This window comes from Anastrepha ludens, chromosome 6, assembly GCF_028408465.1.
Source record: "Anastrepha ludens isolate Willacy chromosome 6, idAnaLude1.1, whole genome shotgun sequence".
Taxonomy (NCBI): Eukaryota; Metazoa; Arthropoda; class Insecta; order Diptera; family Tephritidae; genus Anastrepha; species Anastrepha ludens.
This window is the reverse complement of record NC_071502.1, coordinates 39,231,997-39,252,597: the sequence shown is the minus strand read 5'-3', so window position 1 is coordinate 39,252,597 and position 20,601 is coordinate 39,231,997. Positions and strand designations below refer to the sequence as shown.

The window sequence follows — 20,601 nt, the reverse complement described above, 5'->3', positions numbered from 1 at the left end:
ACTATTATTTCGTCTAAGAATCGGAGTGATGCACCCAAATCAAAGCATATCAACAAGGAGTAAATAGCTGTAGAGCTGCTGATTTAACTTTTTCTTAGTTCTAAGTGATCCTAAGCCGTAAGTTAAGTTTGTACATTAAAGTTGTAACTGCATTTTTGCACTAATACGCTCGTAAACAATAAAAATTCAGAATTCATGTGCAGAAAAGTTTTTTTTTGTTGTTATACGAAACATTGTTAAATTGCAAGAAATCTTTAAATGAAATCGATGTTGAAAAATTTACTGAATAATTATTCAATAAGAGTAAATAAAAAATCTTGTATTTAATACTTATTAAACACATTTAAAACATTACGTTTTGTGAAAAGCTGAACTCTTCCAAAAGCTTTTATCAAATTACTGGCTACTGCTTGAAATTCGCAACTGAATGCACCTCTAAACCGAAAATTATCAGAGGATAACTACTATATTTCTCAAATTTTTTATTTGGAAAATTAATTTTTGCCTAAATGATATTATTATGGCTTTATTTTCTTATATATATTTTATTTATTATTATTAAACCCAACGCTGGGCTAAGAAAGGTAGGAGTTTGTTAGGCGTCTAGTGCTAAAAACGTTCAGCTACATAAAAAAATGCATCAGCTAATAAAAGGCTAGAAATATACCATAGCTAATCATTTATTGCGAGAGGATAGCATCGCTTTCTTATTGCTAAAAGCCGGGTCCGTTATACCAAATGTGAGGAAATGGGAATGTAAGTTTTTTGATAAGGATTGAAATATTTCATTAAGTTTGTAATTTATTTTACATTGTTGAAAACAAAGAGGCCTAAAGTGCCTTGGCACCCGAGAGGGAATATTAAGGTTAACTTCAGTCAGAAGAAATGGGCTAGAAATCGACGCTGTGAGCAGTTTATCCATATTATATACATATATATATATACTATATAATATTTAATATAAGTATATCATAGTCTAACCTGTTTGTAAGAATTAATTCATAGAAATGGATACATGAAATGAAATTAAATGAAAAATTAAGGACCAAATTTACAATTTTCCTATTAATTCACAATTTCGAAATCGTCCGTGCTTTAATTATTAATTCATACCTCTACGATTTTTTTCCACATATATACAGCCATGGTCACATAAATAGCATATTTAGACTTTGAAAGCAAAAAGGTGAATATGTTTTTAAATAATTATTTTTTATTAGGGAAAAAACAACATAAAAAATAAAAAACTTATTTACTTCCTCTTTAAAACAAAAAAATGGTCAAACAGAATTTCAGTTTTGATTTAATTTACGAGAACGTTAATAACCCACGAAACGTCCTGAACACATATGTAAATAGCACATCCTAAAAAAATCCAAATAAAAGCAAAAATAGTAAACAAATCAGATAGTTAAGAAATAATATTTTTTTACCAGATTAGTATTTTGTACTATGTCCACCGTTTTTGTTTACTTCTTCAAGCCGTCGTCGCTCCATGCTTTCTACAAGCTTGTGGCATCTTTCCTTTGGAATCGAGTACCAAGCCTCCTCAAGTTCGGCCCATAAATCATCAAAATTTTTAAAATTTTTGTTTGCGATTTTGATCTTAACGTCATTCCACAAATTTTCTATTGGATTGAGATCAGGGCTCCAGTACATAAATTTTTTCTCTTCTGAGCCATTGCTTCACTGTCTTTGTAGTATGCTTTGGATCATTGTCCGGCATAAATGTCTAATTTAATAGCATAAACTCAAACACAAATGGCTCCATTATTTTATTCTGGAGTATATTCAGATACTGAAATCTATCCATTTAACCAACCAAGCAAACAATCGGCCCAACACCATGCCAGGAAAAAGCTCCCCAAACCATGATGCTTCCGCCGCTGTGTTTAATCGTCTTTTTTGTGAACTTAGGATTTAGCGCTTGATTTTTTGGACGACGTACAATAGTTTTCCCATATGGTCCCATTCTATTTATTTCGGGTTCGTCGGTCTAAAGTACGTCTTTCCGAAACTGAATATATTTGTTTTTGTGGGCTTTTGCAAAGGCAAGTCGGTGTTTGATATGTATTTTTGAGAGGAATAAAATTATAACACAAAAACCATATAACGCAAAATTACAAACTGTGTAAAAAATTTTATAAAATTTTATCAACAATTTTTTTATAAAAATATAGTTCGTACTACAAAAACCATATGACGCAAAGTTTCAAACTTTGTGTAAAACTTTTCAAAATTGCATCAACATTTGTTTTATAAAAATATACTACAAAAACCATATGTCGAAGAGATTCGAATTTTGTACAATATTTTTCAAAAATTCTTCAAAACTTTCTACTTTTTAACCAGAATTTTCAGAATTTTTCTTGGTATGCAGTTTTATGTCGTAGCTCATTGAATCTCAGTATAAGAAAGTGACTACGAAATTCCGTCGATTTTTTAATTTTTTTTCACTGAGGTGTCACGCCTTTGTTCTATACAAACTATTATACTTATATGTATAAGCTCGAACTCTTTATGTATAATCAAAGCCCAGCATCGGCAACGGTATTTTGTAGTCACTTTAACTTTGTTATACTAAAAAGTTGTTAGTAGCATCAAATTAGCGATGCAGTTTTCGGCTAGTTTTTTCGGCCTTAGTTACAGTTTGTTTTTCTTTTGCTTCTGATAGGTTCATCATTTTATTTAATTTCTTTTTAAAAACTTCTTAGAAAAATTAGTATTAATAATAGGACTATGAATAAGTTCGTGCGGTTTTTTTTCGAAATTTGAAACTTTATTGACGTAAAATGGTTACAAATTTAATATTCAAAATATTGTCCATCGCTTACTACTACTTTTTCCCATCTTTCTGGCAATTCACGGATTCCCTTTGTGAAAAATTCGGTCGGTTTTGCCGCAATCCACGAATCGATCCATTTTTTGACTTCATCGTAATTACGGAAGTGCTGGTCAGCCAGGCCATGTTGCATCGATCGGAAGAGATAGTAATCGGATGGCGCAAGGTCTGGACTATACGGCGGGTGGGGTAGGACATCCCATTTGAGCGTTTCTAAGTATGTTTTGACCACTTGTGCAACATGTGGCCGAGCATTGTCATGTTGCAAAATAACTTTGTCGTGTCTATCGGCGTATTGCGGCCGTTTTTCTCGCAGTGCTCGGCTCAAACGCATCAATTGTCGTCGGTAGACATCCCCCGTAATCGTTTCATTCGGTTTCAGTAGCTCATAATACACAACACCCAGCTGGTCCCACCAGATACACAGCATAACCTTCAGGCCATGAATATTCTGCGCCGACGTCGATGTTGAAGCATGGCCAGGGTATCCATACGTTGCCCGACGTTTTGGATTGTCGTAATGGACCCACTTTTCATCGCCAGTCACAATTCGATGCAAAAAACCCTTTCTTTTGTGCCGTTGAAGCAGTTGTTCGCATGCCATAAAACGGCGTTCAACGTCTCTTGGCTTCAATTCATACGGCACCCAATGGCCTACCTTTCGGATCATTCCCATGGCTTTTAAACGTTTGGAAATGGTTGATTGATCAACTCCCAAAGTTTTTGCAACCTCTTCTTGCGTTTGAGCCGGATCTTGATCGAGCAATTCCTCCAATTCGGTATCCATGAACTTTGGCGGCGCACCCTCGCGTTCTTCGTCTTCCAAGCCAAAATCACCACTTTTAAAGCGTGCAAACCACTTCTGGCACGTTCGCTCAGATAGAGCATGCTCACCATAAACTTCCACCAAGATACGATGACTTTCGGCTGCTTTTTTCTTCATATTAAAATAATGAAGAAGAATTCCCCGCAAAAACACATTATTTGGCACGAAATTCGACATTTTCAAGTGTGGTAAAAATATTGTTGTTTACGCTTCAAATAAAAAACTTATACTGACGTTTGTGCCTTACGACAGTAGCTCTCCAATGAATGTTTGGAAATGTGGATCGATGGAATAATAATCAAGTTACGCCATCTGTTGTAAAACCGCACGAACTTATTCATAGTCCTATTATATCAATACGAGTATGAGATTTATTTATTTATTTATAAATGAAATATAATTATAAATCACTATACTGCAAAATAAGGCACTAGCAAGGAGGCTACCAGCCTCACTGATTTATTTATTCGTGTGCTGTTTTACTTGTGTGCTGTAATGTCTGCTGGGTAAGCACAATTTTGAAATGTATTCACATCGAATAGAAACTCCTTTCATTTCTTCATATATTTAATATTCGTCCGCAAATTAGTTGTGCTTATTTAACAAATTACCGCTTATACCCGTAACATCATAAATTCTTAAAATTTTAGAATCGTTTAAACATTTTTTCGTTGGCCTGTAGAATATTGGTACTATTAGGAGATTCACAATGTGTCGTAAGCGTCGTATTGTGTCATGCCGTAAAGTTTTTAATCGTGAAATAAATGTGTAGGGGACCAACCAACTATTTTTATATGGAGAAAATGTGCAACACCGTCAGTGATAGCATTATCAAAGATCAACGTGAATTTTTAGCTACTTCAAAATTGCAGTTTATTATACTAAAATTGAATGTGCTATAATGTGCCCTCTAATTTCTTTTTAAATTCTGATTAAAAAAATTGAAAGTTCGATGAAAATTTGTCGAATTTTTATAAAACTTTAATCAAAATTAAATTAACAAACGAAAAGTGGTTAAAACTGGTGAAAATATAGCGTCTTTCTATTTAAATATAGCACCTTTAATTTAGAAAATTCTATTTTAATGAGTAGAATTTAGATTTTATAAATTTAGAAATTCGCCTTTCAGAGCAGAAGGGAAAATATTTCATTATGCCATCATAAAATTTTAATTCAATAGTTCATATATTCTAAGTTACATAAGATTTTAAGTTTTATGATGATAATCGTTGTTCCTGAGCGAAAATATAAAAATTAGAAGCTGAGTATATTCTGGAGTGGAAAAACAAAAATCTAATCATAATCATTAGCTTTGACCAAAATTAAGATATAATAATTAATCATAAAAGAAAAAATGGAAATGAAAGAGTAATTATTAATTATATAAAAATCAGATAATTATAAATGATGACTAATATTTTTTAACTTGTAATATTACAGTCCCTGGTGAAAATTTATAATATTATTATACGTACTAGGATCGCTCGTACGTCAAAATTTCGACGTTATTCGACGTTATATAAATACGTAGAGCAAAATTTAGTTATACCTTTTTAGTATTTATAGTCATAGAAAAAAGTTGAAACATATTTAAATGGATAGCTTATGTTGAAACTTTTTACATGATATATGTGAATAGATGTAGTAAAGTTAAATGTGAAAAATATCCCATTTTACCTGTATTAAGCGTATCATAATTTTTTTTTTATTCATGAATTGGAAACATTTAATTTCTTGTATTACGAAAAAAATTTATTTCTGAATCAAATTTATAATAGCATTGATTCATAATTTATAAGTTTCCAGTTGTTTCATCAACTTTTATATCATGATACATATATATTATATCATGATACATATTATAACATGATATATCATAATACATGTAAAATAGTGTGATTAATTTTACCTGCACCTATTCACTTATGTATCTATTTTAATACATTGTGTAAACCGCCTCCACATACGCTATCCATTGGTATATGTTTCAACTTTTTTCTCTGACTATAAATACTAAAAAAAGGTACGACAAAATTTTGCTCTCCGTATTAATATATATAATAGATAGGATACCTTGCGAACGCCCTAAATATTAAATATTTTTAGCTGTCTAAAGTTTACGACACAAAAAAATACGACTCTATGGTACACTTGAGTTAGCGAAATATCTATATGGGACAAACCCAAGGATTACATGCGCTTTAATGATGATTTGCGCTTTAACTATGGTGACAAAGAAAATTGCGAGGTGGCGTGGCACACTTGTATTTCCACACTCGTCCAAGACGGCAACGATGTATCATTGGTTGATTTTTTTCGTACATCACCAATACAATATCAGTTTTTTTGTAATCACATCCCAAGTGACCTCAGGCCATTAGCTGATTCCGTCAAATTCTATCAGAGCCGAATAACGGCCTGTGAAAGAGCACACCTTTAAAAATCTTTTCACCATGGAAAAACCACCTTCATAATTTTTCTTCTAAAATAGTTGCATAATAATTATTTTCTTGAGTTGCCTTATAATGCATTTAAATGTGTGCACGAACTAGCGGTGGTTTTAAGTTATTTTACCTTTTGCCTCAAGTTCCGTTACGTTTGATTCTTGAAATTTGAATTTCTTGAAGGAAATAATTATAAGGGACAAGCAATTTCGTTATTTGTTGCGGCAATCGCGTGCTATTTTTATACACATTTCACAATTTAAAAGATTCCTTAAATAAGCTGTATAGTTTCCATTTGCAAATAAATAATTTTCATGCGGGAAAAGTATTTTTTGAGAACACTGTGGTGCTTATAGTGAACCGGGAGCCTCGGTTCACATAATCGCGCTGAAATTAAACCGATATAAAAATTCCATTCAAAACTTTTTGAAAAATTCTGCTGAATATGGAAAAATTAAAAGAACTGATCTAAAGACTAAGATTGACGACAGGTGCAAGAGAGAGATAAGACGGTTGGCTGTCAATAAACCAAATTAGAAGTGAACTTTTTCTCAATGTTACAAAGGAAAAATGCAGAAAATTTTTAGTGAAGATTCGAGATTAAAATATCAAAATAGGCTGGCTAAATGAAGCTAGTAATATATTAAATATTACTTTATATTATTATTTTGGTCAGGAAATTTCAAAAAATCGATTTTTTGCTTTTTCGATATTTCGAAAGTATAGTATCTTAAGATCATATTATACTAGGATCATATTATTATTTTAATTATTTCGTATTTTTTGATTTAAGAATTAAATTAAATTTTTTTTTTAAATTTTTTTCCCTCAGTTTCCCATATAGCTGGCGCAATGTCTAAAAATTCATGAATTACTAAAAGGAAAATATATTATATATAATATAATATAATATATAATATGTATTTATTATTTTAACGTTTCAATAAACAAAACAAAAAAACTTTTAACCAAGATTCATTTTTGCAAAGGTCTGTTCATGTAAAAATTATCCAGTAACTTATATATTATATATATATAATTGGCGCGTACACCCTTTTTGGATGTTTGACCGAGCTCCTCCTCCTATTTGTGGGGCGACCGCTATTAGAAAAAACTTTTTCTTAATTTTTGATCTTTCACCGAGATTCGAACCGACGTTCTCTCTGTGAATTCCGAATTCCAACCCATTCGGCCACGCAGTAATTTGCTAGTAAGTTAATTTTCGAGAAGTCGCTCTCTAAGAGAAAAATATCAAAAACGCAACCTGTAAAAGTTTGCAGGCTTTACGAATAGCTGATTAAATTTTTGGCGGAAAAAATTACAAAAAGTAAACATCTTTTCGTTTTAAATTTAAAAAATATAAAGCAAATAAAATGCAAAATAACGAGCTTAGCATCACATGATTTAATTTTGTCATCACCGCTGTCGGATGAAGAACAATCCATTAGCAATTGTATTGATGTGGCAATCGCAGCTTTCTTCATATTTTCCTTGCTTCCATCTATGCGTGTATGTATATATATGTATGCATTGCTAAATTAGTTAGTAACCAAGAAGCAAGGATTAAACACAAAATATACCTTCAATGCTTTCGATTTGCATTTCGGTAACTGCAGCAACGGTGACTGGAGGCTGTGTGTAAACGGTTCATACGTCTATATCATTGGCCGATTCCTATTTGATATATGACTTCAAATAAACATTACAAATTTTGTCTACAATATATTTACTTACATTCTCCATTTTAATCACCATTTTTATTTAAATTAAGATCTTTGACTCCATTCGCAAGTTTTCTCTCACTTGTAAATTCTTACAAGTAAAAATGTATCCAGTAAAAACTTGCATTTCCCCTCAAAATGAGATGTTATATTGCTCTCCCGCTTTCCCCAAGTTTTCAAGTTTTTTGGATACATGAACAACAAAACTTGATAATTTGTAACACTTGTTTAAATTACTTGTTTCATGCACAAATCTTAAGTATCCATTATTTTATCTTCTTCTCTTGGCATTTCCATTACAAAATATTTTTTTTGTGTAGGACAATTGAAGGGATTATCAAAATTTTAGATTTTGCAGGTTCTACGTATAATTTTATGAGGCCATGGGAATAACCTGAATATTTAAATTTTCTATATTTTTTTCAAAGATTTGTCTATTTTTAGAATACATCAATGTCGCGTCAAAAACGTACTTCGAACTAATTGAAGTGAGATATTGCTTGGAACGCAATATAATTAATTACTTATAATATTTTTGTGGCAACAAATGTAATTTTTTTTGTATGGAACGTGGGGCACTGTAAGGTTCACGTACATACATATTATGTGCTTTATTGTACCTGCTTGTGTATATGTGTGAATTTATAGATGTATGATACATATGTAGGTAGGTTCGATCTGCTTTCACTCATTTAGACAGAAAATGAAATGATTAAAGTTTGCGCCTGTTTTTCTTTAAATTTGGCAGTTTCAACATTCGCCGCCGCAGCGGAACACAGAAAAACACTCGTAAATCAAATCGTTTTCACTATTATACAAATATACAAAAGTAATAAGCACGCGAATTTGTTTATTTCCTTTGGTTTTGTGTTTAATTGTTCATCTTTTTTGATTTTTTCAAGCTTTTTTTCTTTTTTTTTTTGCTGCCATTTTCTGCTTTTCACGCTCTAATCTCAAATGATCTGCTGAATTTATTTGAACTTAACGTAACGTGCTTGTACTATAGCAATAAATATGCATGAAATATACATGTATATATACATACTAGGGTGGGTTAGTTTGTGTGAAACAATTTTTCTCAACAGACTTGAATTTTACATAAAATTTTTAGAAAAAAGTACATAAAAGCATAAAGTCAATTTCTAGCCTTCCTCCCCAAATTTTATAGATATATTGAATTAAAATGAAAATTGAAAGGAAGGTTTGGCAAGGAAGATAGAAAGTAGAAAAATACACCTCATGTTCAAAGTGAAGAGGATCTGAAACAAAAATAATTGTAAAAACATTGTTAATTACAAAATTAATGACTAGAAAAAATGTAAAAAATTAAATTTAGAAATATTAATAAAAAATATTTTTGGATTTTTGCAAGCTTTAGCTTAATTTTTATATGAAAAAAATTACATACAGTCACTTTACCTTTGTATGTATGTATAATTGGCGCTTACCCCTCTTTGCCGAGCTCCTCCTCCTATTTGTGGCGTCCGTCTTGATTTCGTTCCATAAATGGAAGGACCTACAGTTTTAAGCTGACTCTAAACGGCAGATATTTTCCTGCTACAATATTAAAAAAATACGTATTTGTTTTGCGGCGCCATAAGCAGCAGCATAAACATTCCCCAAGTATATACGGGGGAATGCCGGTGAAGTGACATTCCTTGGCCGTATATACATCCTGAACGTGGGAACGCTTTGTGTCGCCTTCATAAGGTTCTTTAAATAAAAAATAAGAATATATGTAGTAATAATAATAAATTTTTCGCACCAAAGGGTCCCAAAGTAGAGGTTTATATTAAACAAAACATAATCCTCAAAAATGGCTTCTTTTAAAATTCGACCTTTGACCTATGCTGTAATGGACTTTTATCTGATAATTATATGTGGAGTCGGAATCTGCAATGTCGAAAAAAATGTGCCCGCCCTAATGTATAAGTACATTCATGTGTACATATGTATATATCCACGTGTGTACATATGTAAATAATCGCACAGTAGAATGATTTGTTCTAAGCTTTCAATTGAATACTCACATTTAGTTTACGAGAAATTTTTCTTGTCCAAGTTTATTCCGATCGTCTGATTTGTGTTTGTGTCTGTTTTGCTAAGGAGGCGCCATGTTCTGACAGCATCAAATATATCATTTTTTTTATAATACACATTTCAATAGTGATATCTGGCAATAAAATACAATAGAAACAAAAAGTAAATGCAATTCTTGCCAATTATAATTATAACAGAAATATTGAAGTGTTTTTTCATTGCAATTTTCAAAGCATGAAATTTGAAATATTTTTAAAATATCGAAAATACGAAAAACCGTAAAGATTGCATACTGATGGTCATAAATCTGACCTTATTGCTTTAAACAAACAAGTTCTATATGTCCTTATATATGTACGAAAGTGTATACCAAAATCTTCATCTTTTTAGATATAGAGGGGGCTTTTGATAATGCCACTTTCGACAGTATGTGCAGCTCTGCCAGTAGACATGGTGTAGACTGGGTACCGGTGAATTGGATTCGTTCAATGCTAACCTCAATGCTAGAATCGTCTCGGTGCGGGCGGAGGAGGATCTGCTGGTGTCGTCCGGGGTTAATAGAGGCTGCTCCCAAAGAGGTGTGCTGTCTCCATTGCTCTGGTGCATGGTAATCGATCCTCTACTCATCACCTTAAATGATGCTGGAGTCTACACACAAGCATATGCGGACGACGTTGCCTGTCTGATAACGGGCCCTTGGCTTATAAACATCTGTAGAAAAGTGCAGAAAACTCTGCATATGATTGACATTTGGTGCTGTGCGAATGGGCTATCGGCAAAAACTGGTATTGTACTCTTTACCAGAAGGAGGAAGCTTGATGGACTCGTTCTGCCTAAGCTAAAAGTAGTCACAATCCAGTTATCCAAAGAAATCAAATATCTTGGAGTAATCCTCGATAGTAAACTTCTTTGGAAGTCACAAGTTGAAATAAAGACATCTAAATCACTGACAGCTTTCTGGCAGTGCAAAGGTGTCTTTGGGAAAACAATGCGTCTTTCTCCTAGCAAGGCCCTATGGATCTACACGGCTATGATAAGACCTATTATCACCTATGCATCAGTGGTCTGGATGGGCAGACTCTCTCTCGTGGGAGTCAGGAGGACCTTATTGAGACTACAACGTACTGTGGCTATCTGCTGCACCGGAGCTTTTCCGACTACTTCAGGCTCGGCATTAGATGCTCTGATTGGTTTACCACTACTTGATGCTTTCATCCAAGGAGAGACCTTGAAGACCATCTGCAGGCTGAAACACATTGGAAAACAGAGAAAGCATGGACTTCGATCCAACGATTCTCTCCATGCCCCTTAACTCCATGCCATCAAGAATCGTACTTGAAAAGAGATAGAGTGTAGTGCTGCCAGAGATTCAGTTGTGGTCAAACTTTGAAAATGAGCCCGGCAAACACTGTTTTCGCATTTCCACGGATGGCTCCAGGACCGAGCATGGCTCCGGTTCTGGGGTCTACATGGAATCCAGCAAGACGAAACTACACTTTGCTCTTGGAATGCATGCGTTTGTGTTTCAAGCGGAGGTGTATGCAGTTCAAGAACTTTGTTGTGGAAAACCGATGGAGAAGCAGATCTAAATTAGTCTGTAGCGACAGCCAAGCTGCCCTCATGGCCTTAGACATCCCCTCAACCACATCAGGGGTAGTCAAGTCCTGTAAATCCAGGCTGAACTATGTCGGTAGACATAGTAGCCTGATGCTAACATGGGTCCCGCGACACATGGGTATCGTGGGTAACGAGATCTCTTCTTTGGCCCAGAGCCCGTTTTGCCACTCCCTTCTGCGGCCATCAAAGCCAGGGTTAGCAAATGGGTTACTACAACCCACAAGCGAGCTTGGCAGGCTGAGAGAGGCTGCAGATGGACTAAACTGATGTTACCTGTCATGCCCGATGGACTGTCGCAAACGCTTCTGTCATTAAGCACTCCCTGTGCAGACGGCTGGTTGGACTGATGACGGGCCACTTTCTGTGAGCGAAGCACATGGAAAGGGTGGGCATCTCAGACAGTGAACTCTGCCCAGCTTGTGAAGAGGAGGATGAGACGGGGGGCCACTTCCAGTGCGTCTGCCCCGCCTTCGCGAATTAGGTATAGTCTCCCTGAACATCAATACACTTGTTCCAACGAGGTTCCAATGTATGAGTTCCATGAATCCCTGAAGTGAGAATCTGGAAGGGATACAAGACACGCTTCCACAGCTATTATCATGCCATCATTTGATGAAAAACGCTTTCCACCCATGAATTGAATGAATTACGGAGGATGCTCCAACAATTCGAACTTTAAATAATGGATTTTAGCCATTGTCAAAATGCTCTCGTGGCACAGTGCATTGGCGTGATAAAAATATTTTTTTTTTCGTTTGAAAATGGGGTCTTTTTCACAAATTCGATTTGAATCTTCGGAATTTATTGTTTTATCAGTTTACAAGTAATCCACAAACAAAATTCCTTTTGCATCCCAAAAAACTGATGCGAACACCTTCTTGGCCGATTTCTGGACACGAACTCGTTTAGGAGCCGAAGAATCAGAGTCACACCACTCTTTAGCCTTTTGTTTTGATTTAGGATTATGGTGATAGATCCAAGTCTCATCCATGGTAATGCATCGACGCACAAAATCTGCTTTATCCTTTCGAACACGCTCTAAATGTTGTTGAGTTGCTCAGAAAGTCGCATTGTTAGCGAATGTGGCACTCATTGTGCACACAGTTTTCTTAAGCCCAATATTTCAGTCAAAATATTGCTTACGCTGCCCAAAGAGATGCCTAGGGATTCTACTAAATCTCTTTCAGTCACTCGACGATTTTCCAATATGATATCCTGTATTTTTTCTACCATTTCTGGCGTTGTTGCTGTTTTTGGACGTCCTTGACGTCAAGGTTTGTACGACCACGTTTAAACTCAGCAATCCATCTTTCTACTGTACCAATTGATGGCGAAAAGTCCTTATACACTTTCAACATTCGTTCATAAATTTCATTCGCTTTTAAACCTTCCAAAAAGAAAAACTCAATCACTGCAAGCTACTTGATTTTTCCATTGTAGAAAATACTGTGACACGTCGCTACTAAATGGCTTGTAAACAAAGAATGAATTGACAGATTGAAATGAAATTTCACATATGTTCATATGAAGAGTGTAATAACTGCAAAACTTATTGATCAACCTAGTATGTAGGTGTTATGCCAGCGTTTTCCATTTAACGTTTCCTATGTATGCTACGGAATTATCACGAAATACCCGAGAGGTATTTTGGGCAGATTTTATACAGAAATAGTTGAGTATTTTACTGGAGCTACCAACTAATTTTAAAATAATTTTTTAGTTAATTGTTTATTAATAATTGGCGCGCACACCCTTTTTGGATGTTTGACCGAGCTCCTCCTTCTATTTGTGGCGTGCGTCTTGATGTTGTTCTGGAAATGTTGCTTGGATTGCATCATATTTTTTATTATAAAAATAGGAATTAATTGGACAGTTAAGTAACTACACTCACTATTTTAAACGAGCTGTTATCGGCTCGCTATGAAAGTTATTTCTCCGTACATTATTTCACTAATTGTTTTAGATAATTGAAACTCTGCTAGAAAATATATGAGTATTAAAGCTTTCTCATGCCCAATTTCTTTTGTCCCGTTGCAAAATTAAAAACACACTATTACTTTTTTGTAAAAAACGCAGGAGTTTCAACTTTTTAAAATATTTTTCAAAATTTAATTCTAAAAATTTCATCAAAACTTTCAGCTTTTTAACCAACATTTTTTGAATTTTTTCGGGTATGCCGTTTCATAGTCCATGGAATTTTAAATTGACTACAAAATACCGTTGAGCTATTGTTTTAGTTTTTCGTTGAGTTGTCACGACTTTTCTTTCATACTATCACGTCAGTCCATAAGTTCATGCGTTTTTTAAAGGTGGTTTTAAAATTAATAAAAAATATGTTTAAAGTATTTATTAATCAATAATATATTTTCCTTCATTATTTACAATGTCTTTCCAACGTTTAGGCAAATTTTTAATTCCCTGCTCAAAAAATTGTTTGTCCTTGGAGCCAAAATACGCTTCGATATTTTTATAGCTTCTTTTGAGGAGTAGTTCTTGTTACTCATATGGGATTGAAGTCCACGGAAAAGGTGATAATCACAAGGTGCAATATCCGGAGAGTATGGTGGATGCGGCATTAGCTCCCATTCGAGCTCGTTCAGCTTGCCTAATGTTTGCCTTGCGGTATGAGGTCTTGCGGTGTCGTGGTGAAACAAAACTGTGCGTCTATTCACTAAAGACGGACGATTTTTGTTAAGTGCCTCATTCAGGTTTGATAGCTGATGGGAATAATAATCAGCAGTTATCGTCTGGTCGGGTTTGGTTCCAGAAGTTCATAATAAACAATACCGGCCATATCCCACCAAACAGACAGGAGAATCTTCTTGGGGTGAAGGCCATCTCTAGGGGTCGGTTCTGGTGTTTCATCATCTTTATCTAACCATTGGCGTTTGCGAACAGGATTATTATAAAGGGCCCATTTTTCATGAGAACACACATTCACTCTCTGCTGAAGGTTGGCGACGGAAAGTCTATGCGGAACACATTTTCCTAGCTTTGAAACCTTTCCCAACTGAACCAGGTGCCTGTGAACTGTTCCATACGATGAGTTTAACCTCTGAGCTATCATATCGACTGTCAAATTTGGCTCAGCTTCCACCAGTTCGAGCAAAGCGTCGGGACGACCAGCGCGCGGGGCATCCTCCACGTCGCAGTTACCACTTCGAAATTTTGAAAACCACTTTTGCGTAGTCCCTACACTCACGGTATGCTCTCCGTAGACAGTGTTTATTTCTTCAGCGGCAGTTGTTGTATTTTTACCACTAAAATTCCAAAATATGCCTCTTATACGCGTTCGAAGATTCCATTTTATTTTTTAACAACACGTTCTTCTATCCGCAACTAAAATCACTTGTTGAATGCACAATATATCAAAGAATATATAAATAGTTCCGTTATATTTCCCGAATAATTTTTTGTATGCAAAAATTGTACAAAAGTGAAATGATGAGTAAAATACGCACGAACTTATGGACTGACCTGATAATTATCTGCGCGTATTTTTATATGGAAGAAAAAGCTTAGCACCGCCAATAAAAAAATTGCCAAAAATCAGACGTATTTTGTAGTCACTTAAAATTTGCACTCTGCTCTCGAAATGACAATGTTGCACAATAACAATAGGCTTTAAAGTGGCAAAAAAATTATATTTTATTATAACAAGATTTTACCTGTATTCGAAATTCTTCCCACACTTTATTGTGACAAAAAAAAAACAAAAAATTATAAATTATTCTGGGATTTATATGAAATTATTCCGGGGCTTCCAGAACATAAAAATATAGAGATTAGGGATATCGGAATAACGGGATTTACATCTCTATTATGCACAAACATATGTATATAAGTACGTACTTTTGCACAATGAAACGTCTTTTGAGAGGCCAGCGTACTTTGTTTGTATCAACACACGCACACACACGCAAAACATGCATGGATAACTCATGGATGTGTTAATAGTTAATTGATTTTAATTTTAATTGTCATGAAAAATATTTTTAAATCGATATTTTAGAAAAAAAGAAAAACTGTTTTCATTTGTCACTTTCAACGGGATAGGTCACATTGTTTTACTACATACATATGTACCTATGTATGCATTTAATTTTTGCTCACGTGCAGTGGAAAATACATACATATTTTCATTAGGGCGCATCATCCCCCCCATACAAAAAAAAAAAGAAAAAATCGGTACGGTTGTTCGGATTTGGAATTATAAAATTTATTATATTTTAAGATTTCTGCTGAAATATTTCGGAAAAACCATTAAGATATATATGAGCTGGAGCTTCAAAAATCGAGATAGGTTAGGTTAGGTTGAGGCGGTTGTCCACTGTAGGACACACTCAGGCTCATGGCCCATTGCGATACCGCGTGGGGAACTAGCCCTTATCCCTGCTGAAACCAATGTGTACTTTTCAAAAATTTTGTGAGATCCTTAATTTCGACAGAGCCGAGATCTTCTACTTCATTAAAGAAATGTCCGCCCAAAATGGCGAATCTACGTCTGGATAGAGCAGGATAGTGACACGGAAGGTGCAGGATCGTCTCTTCCTCTTCCTCGTCTAGACAACTTCTGCAGAAATCATGTGTTTGCACACCCATTCTCTGGGCCTGCCTAACGATTAGGCAGTGCCCCGTAATAACTGAAATCAGTGTGTTAAGACTGTGATTATCTCTTAGTAGAAGTTCCGTGCGTTTAGCATTGAGAGTCGGCCACATCTGTCGGGCGATTTTGCAAGTGACTTCATTACGCCATTTTTTATTTGCAACTCTTACAAATTCCTCGCGCATACGTAGTCTACATGTTTGCAAGGGTATACCTACCTATATCCTTTTCTATGTACTCATCAGTCAATTTGGTACCGATTTTTTCAGTTCATCGGCTTTGCAGTTTCCCTCAATGTGGCAATGGCCAGCAACCCATGTCAGGAAAAACCGAGATAATAAAAAATTGTTTATGATGGACTTTTTCATGCCGGCATGCCTGCCAAGGGGCGACCGCTATTAGACATTTTTTTCTATAATTCTGGTTTTCGTTCACGAAGATTCGAACCTGCGCACTCCCGAATGGTTATCACGCACCAATCCATTCGGCTACGGCGGTCGCCGTATCGAGTGTTTTGTTTTGGAATAAGGTGGCTTTTTACAATATTTTTTCCACAAATTCATTCAGATGATCGAAGAGTTTAAGTTTTGGACGTTGGCATGCAGATGCTTAAAAATATATCTACGAAACAAAATAATATTTGCAAAAACAAAAAAAAAAAAACCAAACAATTGTCAGGTGAATGGGTTAATTCTCCAGGAAATGAAGGAATGGCAGGTATTGTCCAATAATACCTTAGAAGTCTAAATTGACCAAGATTTAGGTGAGTTATCCAAATATAAAAAATGTTATAATGCCGGTGAACAAACAACTTTTTTCGTGAGGCACCCTAATGTGCATTCTTGGTTGATTCGCATTAAAGCTATAAAGTGAAGCTTATACAAAATTCCTAGAATCGACATTAGCAAAATCAGAACTGTGGTGCACGTTCTTTCCCCAAGTAACACGGGTTGTCTTTTACATTTTGCGCATTTGCTAGACTAAGTGCGATGAGTTATAATTCGATATTCTTATCGAAAAGTTTTGTATTTTCCAGGGTAAGCCTACATAAAACGTTTTCACTCAGCTTTATTTGATCTTTTTTCAGCGAGTTGAAAAATATATCTCGGCAAAAAGTTGGAATGAGCTCGTTAAAATTTTTCGTGTGATAATTTATTATGATTTTCGTCGTGAGTTATGTAGACAGGAACTCATTGATCAACTTACAGCGACTTTTGACGTTGAAGCACCACACTTAGCCACTGTGAAACGCTGATACAATGGTTGTTGTGCCAGAAACAATCGATGCTGTGCGTCAATTAATGACGCAAGATCGTCAGATAGATTCATCCTTGGGTATTAATGAGACCAACAAACATTCAATATTGCATACACATTTTGTTAAACAGATTTGTTATCGTTAGATACCGTATAATTTTGTCATTGCACAAAAAATGTTTTTTGAGAAGTAAGGAAAACCAACCGCCGAAGGCGAATCTTCTCACGACAGACGGCTCTACGTTAATGGAGCACCCGGATTTGTATGTGGCCAAGGACTGATACTCCAGCAGCATTCCCCTACATGTAAGGGGAGAAATTTTTATGCTGCTACAATAACAACAACAAAAATCATCCTTCACCAAGCTAATGCCAACTCTCACGTATCGTCCCACATAAAAGAGTTTTTGAGTACTCAAAATATTGAATTAATGTGTAATCCGCATTACGGCCCTGATTTGGCACCTAATAATTTCTTTTTGATTCCGAACATCAACATTTTCCAACGCCTGAAGAAGTTGAGATTGACTAATTCATGGATTACTGATGGATACTTACTACTACCGCGCCACCTAGCGGACCTTTTCTTATTCCATGATTTTGTCTTTTTACGAGGTGTAAAAACAATCGAAGGCCTTAGTCAGTGCGGGACTTTAACGCCCTTAAAAACACATCACAACGGTTCATCCTACAGGGATACCTACTTGGTAATTACATCTGTAGGCCGTCCTGAGCAATAATCTCAATCGTCAGTTACATTCGTCTGCTGTTCGTCTTGCTGCATTTTATCAGTACGTCAACTCTTCTTGCTGCTGCATTCGTCTAGCAACATTCCTTCGCCTCCAATCAATGTTGCAAAGTTCCACGATAATTCGTGTAGCAAGAGTTTGCACCACCTTTCATCCGATTCAGGCATTTGTGGGATTAGATTATTGGGCGTTAGAAACACATCAGTTTTGTTTGTTGGTCGTCACATTCCTTAGCGAACCTGCTACAAAGGCCATATGTTCGGCAGTCTCCTTTTCGTCCAAGCATTCTAGGCAATAAGGACTACCAACCAAGTCTAGGCAATGCAGACATTTTTGGAAGCATTCGAGCCCGCTTAAAAGCTGCGTTAGGAAAAACTAAATGTATCCATGTTTTCGACTGATCCACTCGTTAATTCGTGGGATCAACCTGGATTTTTTTTATTGTCATTCAGCTATCGAGGTGGAACGTTCCGCTTGTTTGAGTTCATCTGTCGGCTTGGGACCTTGCGATCCTTGCCCGAATGCTTATAGGGAATTTTCGAGGTATGACACAGATTGGTCCCATTTTATGATGTACATTCATCGATATGTGCATAGCTCTATACAGAGAGCGTCAAGTATTTAGCACAACCAAACAAAAGCCGACCTATGGCTTGAAAAAATGCTAATACAAAATTTAATCATATAACATCAACATACAAAACTCCTTTTTTCTAATTTAAAGTTTTCGCGCGTTCATTGGAAAACCCATTACTGTTTATAGAGTGTACATGTATGTATGTATGTATGGATGTGTGTTATACCTATATATCGTTGTACGCGCGTTCAGAGGTGCGAGTTTTGCCGCAACTTGGAACACCATCATACAACAACAACAACCATACCAACGCATAAGCATGTGCGTATGTATGTAAGTGCGGTGTTTTATTTGTTATTTTATTGTTGCTCTTTTTCAATGTTCTACCTTTTCGTTGCTTTGTTTTGTTTTGATTTTGGATTTGCCGTTTTTGTGTGCTAGACGGACGGACGGTCTGTCGGTCGATGGGCCGATCGGACAACCAACGATCATTGCGACGATCATTGTGCATTTAAGTTTGAATGGGGACCCACTTCAAAGATACAAAAAGATAAATTTTCGAAGTACTTGTCTGGGTTTTGTTCCACACCGTAGGTCGCCGCCAACAAGCCATCGGGCCATCAGGCCGACAACAGGCCATAAGGCAGCTGGTTGAATTGGTTGGTAAAGTTACATGCCCCCGCTGGCTGTTTTTGCTCCTGTTGCGCTGTCAGAAAGCAAGCAAGCCATTATTTTCTACGTTGTATGTATTATTTTTAACATTTGTTGTTGCCCTGCATGCTTTATGGTGTGGCATGGTGCGATTACCACTGATCGTTCAGTTGGTAGAATGGTCGAATATAAGGCTGGATGGCTGGATGACTGCATGGCTAGATGGTTGAGCGGCTGACTCGTTGACTGTTTTATTATTGTTAGGTGGTGCTTTTGTTGTTGTTGCCGCGGCTGTTGTGTTAAATTCGTGTGGTGTCTGCCGGCTGCCGGTCTGATCGCATGCATTCTATATTGGTAACTTGGGTCGTTGTTGTTGCTCTCAAGATAAGATATGGCGAACCTAGCAGACAGTGTGGCGACATGCCTGTCTGCCTCTTTGTCTGGCGGAGTCGCTGTGTCTGTCGGTGCTGCGCTGCTACACTGTAGTCTTCAATGTGCATACACATGGATATGTGCTTGCATGTATGTATGTATATATGCGTGTGCAAAGTAACTTGCACCAACACATGTAAACGATAGTAACACACATTCACGAACGTGGCGTCGGCTATTGGCGGTTGCTATTCGCTGTAGTTTTGTATATGCATGTAAGTAGATCCACACACACACATATAAGTATGGATATGCTTTTATGTATGTGTATGTACATACACATATACATATATCTAACAGATAACCAACCTCACCTGAGTTCGTGGTCGTAGCTGGTCGAGCCGCCGCCGTTGCGGCTGCTGTTGCTGCTGATGCACTTTGGTCGCCCGTCAGCCAAGGTTGGCCCCTAACTGCTGCCGGATCGGTGGATTGGTAAGGTGACTCTCTCAGTTAGTTGTGATTTAAACTTGACGGTGAACGCGTGTATAGTTATTATCGCACAATTGAAAGGAAAATTTATATTATAATTTATTAAGGAAACAAACAAAAAATTCAAATTCGATTCAACGAAAGTGAGATTGTTGTTCAATAAAATCAATAGGTAAATAAAAATTAATTGTTGAACGAAAAAAAATATTTATATATTGGTAAATCAAAAAAAGGAAATTGTATTGGTAAAAATAAGGGGAAAACGACTTAATCTTATATCTTTTCTTGGTATCTAGATGCATGCTCGTAGTGGTTTTAAAATTTCTTAAGCAAAAGTGTAATGAGTATACATTTTTTTTTAGTTGCTATTTACTTAGTTTTTAAGAAATGCTTTAAGCCAGAGACTTAGT

At 35.8% G+C, this 20,601-nt stretch overlaps 1 protein-coding gene and 1 long non-coding RNA gene across 6 annotated transcripts in view; one reads left to right on the top strand and one right to left on the bottom strand.

Annotated features, from left to right (window-relative positions):
* LOC128868381 (SPARC-related modular calcium-binding protein 2) overlaps positions 1 to 20,601 on the top strand; it is a 59,826-nt gene that overhangs the window by 2,709 nt on the left and 36,516 nt on the right. Inside the window, exon 1 of one of the 5 annotated variants that reach the window (XM_054110403.1) lies at positions 20,171 to 20,363. The exons of the other annotated variants lie outside the window; for them this stretch is intronic. The gene's annotated coding sequence lies outside the window, so the exon portion shown is untranslated. Of the gene's footprint in view, positions 1 to 20,170; positions 20,364 to 20,601 lie in introns of those variants that run through there. 5 annotated transcript variants of the gene reach the window in all.
* LOC128868384 (uncharacterized) lies at positions 9,008 to 20,222 on the bottom strand. Its single transcript, XR_008455108.1, has 4 exons — positions 20,077 to 20,222; positions 9,864 to 10,006; positions 9,282 to 9,546; positions 9,008 to 9,092 (listed from the first exon to the last, which is right to left on the bottom strand). It is a non-coding gene; the product is annotated as an uncharacterized LOC128868384 (long non-coding RNA).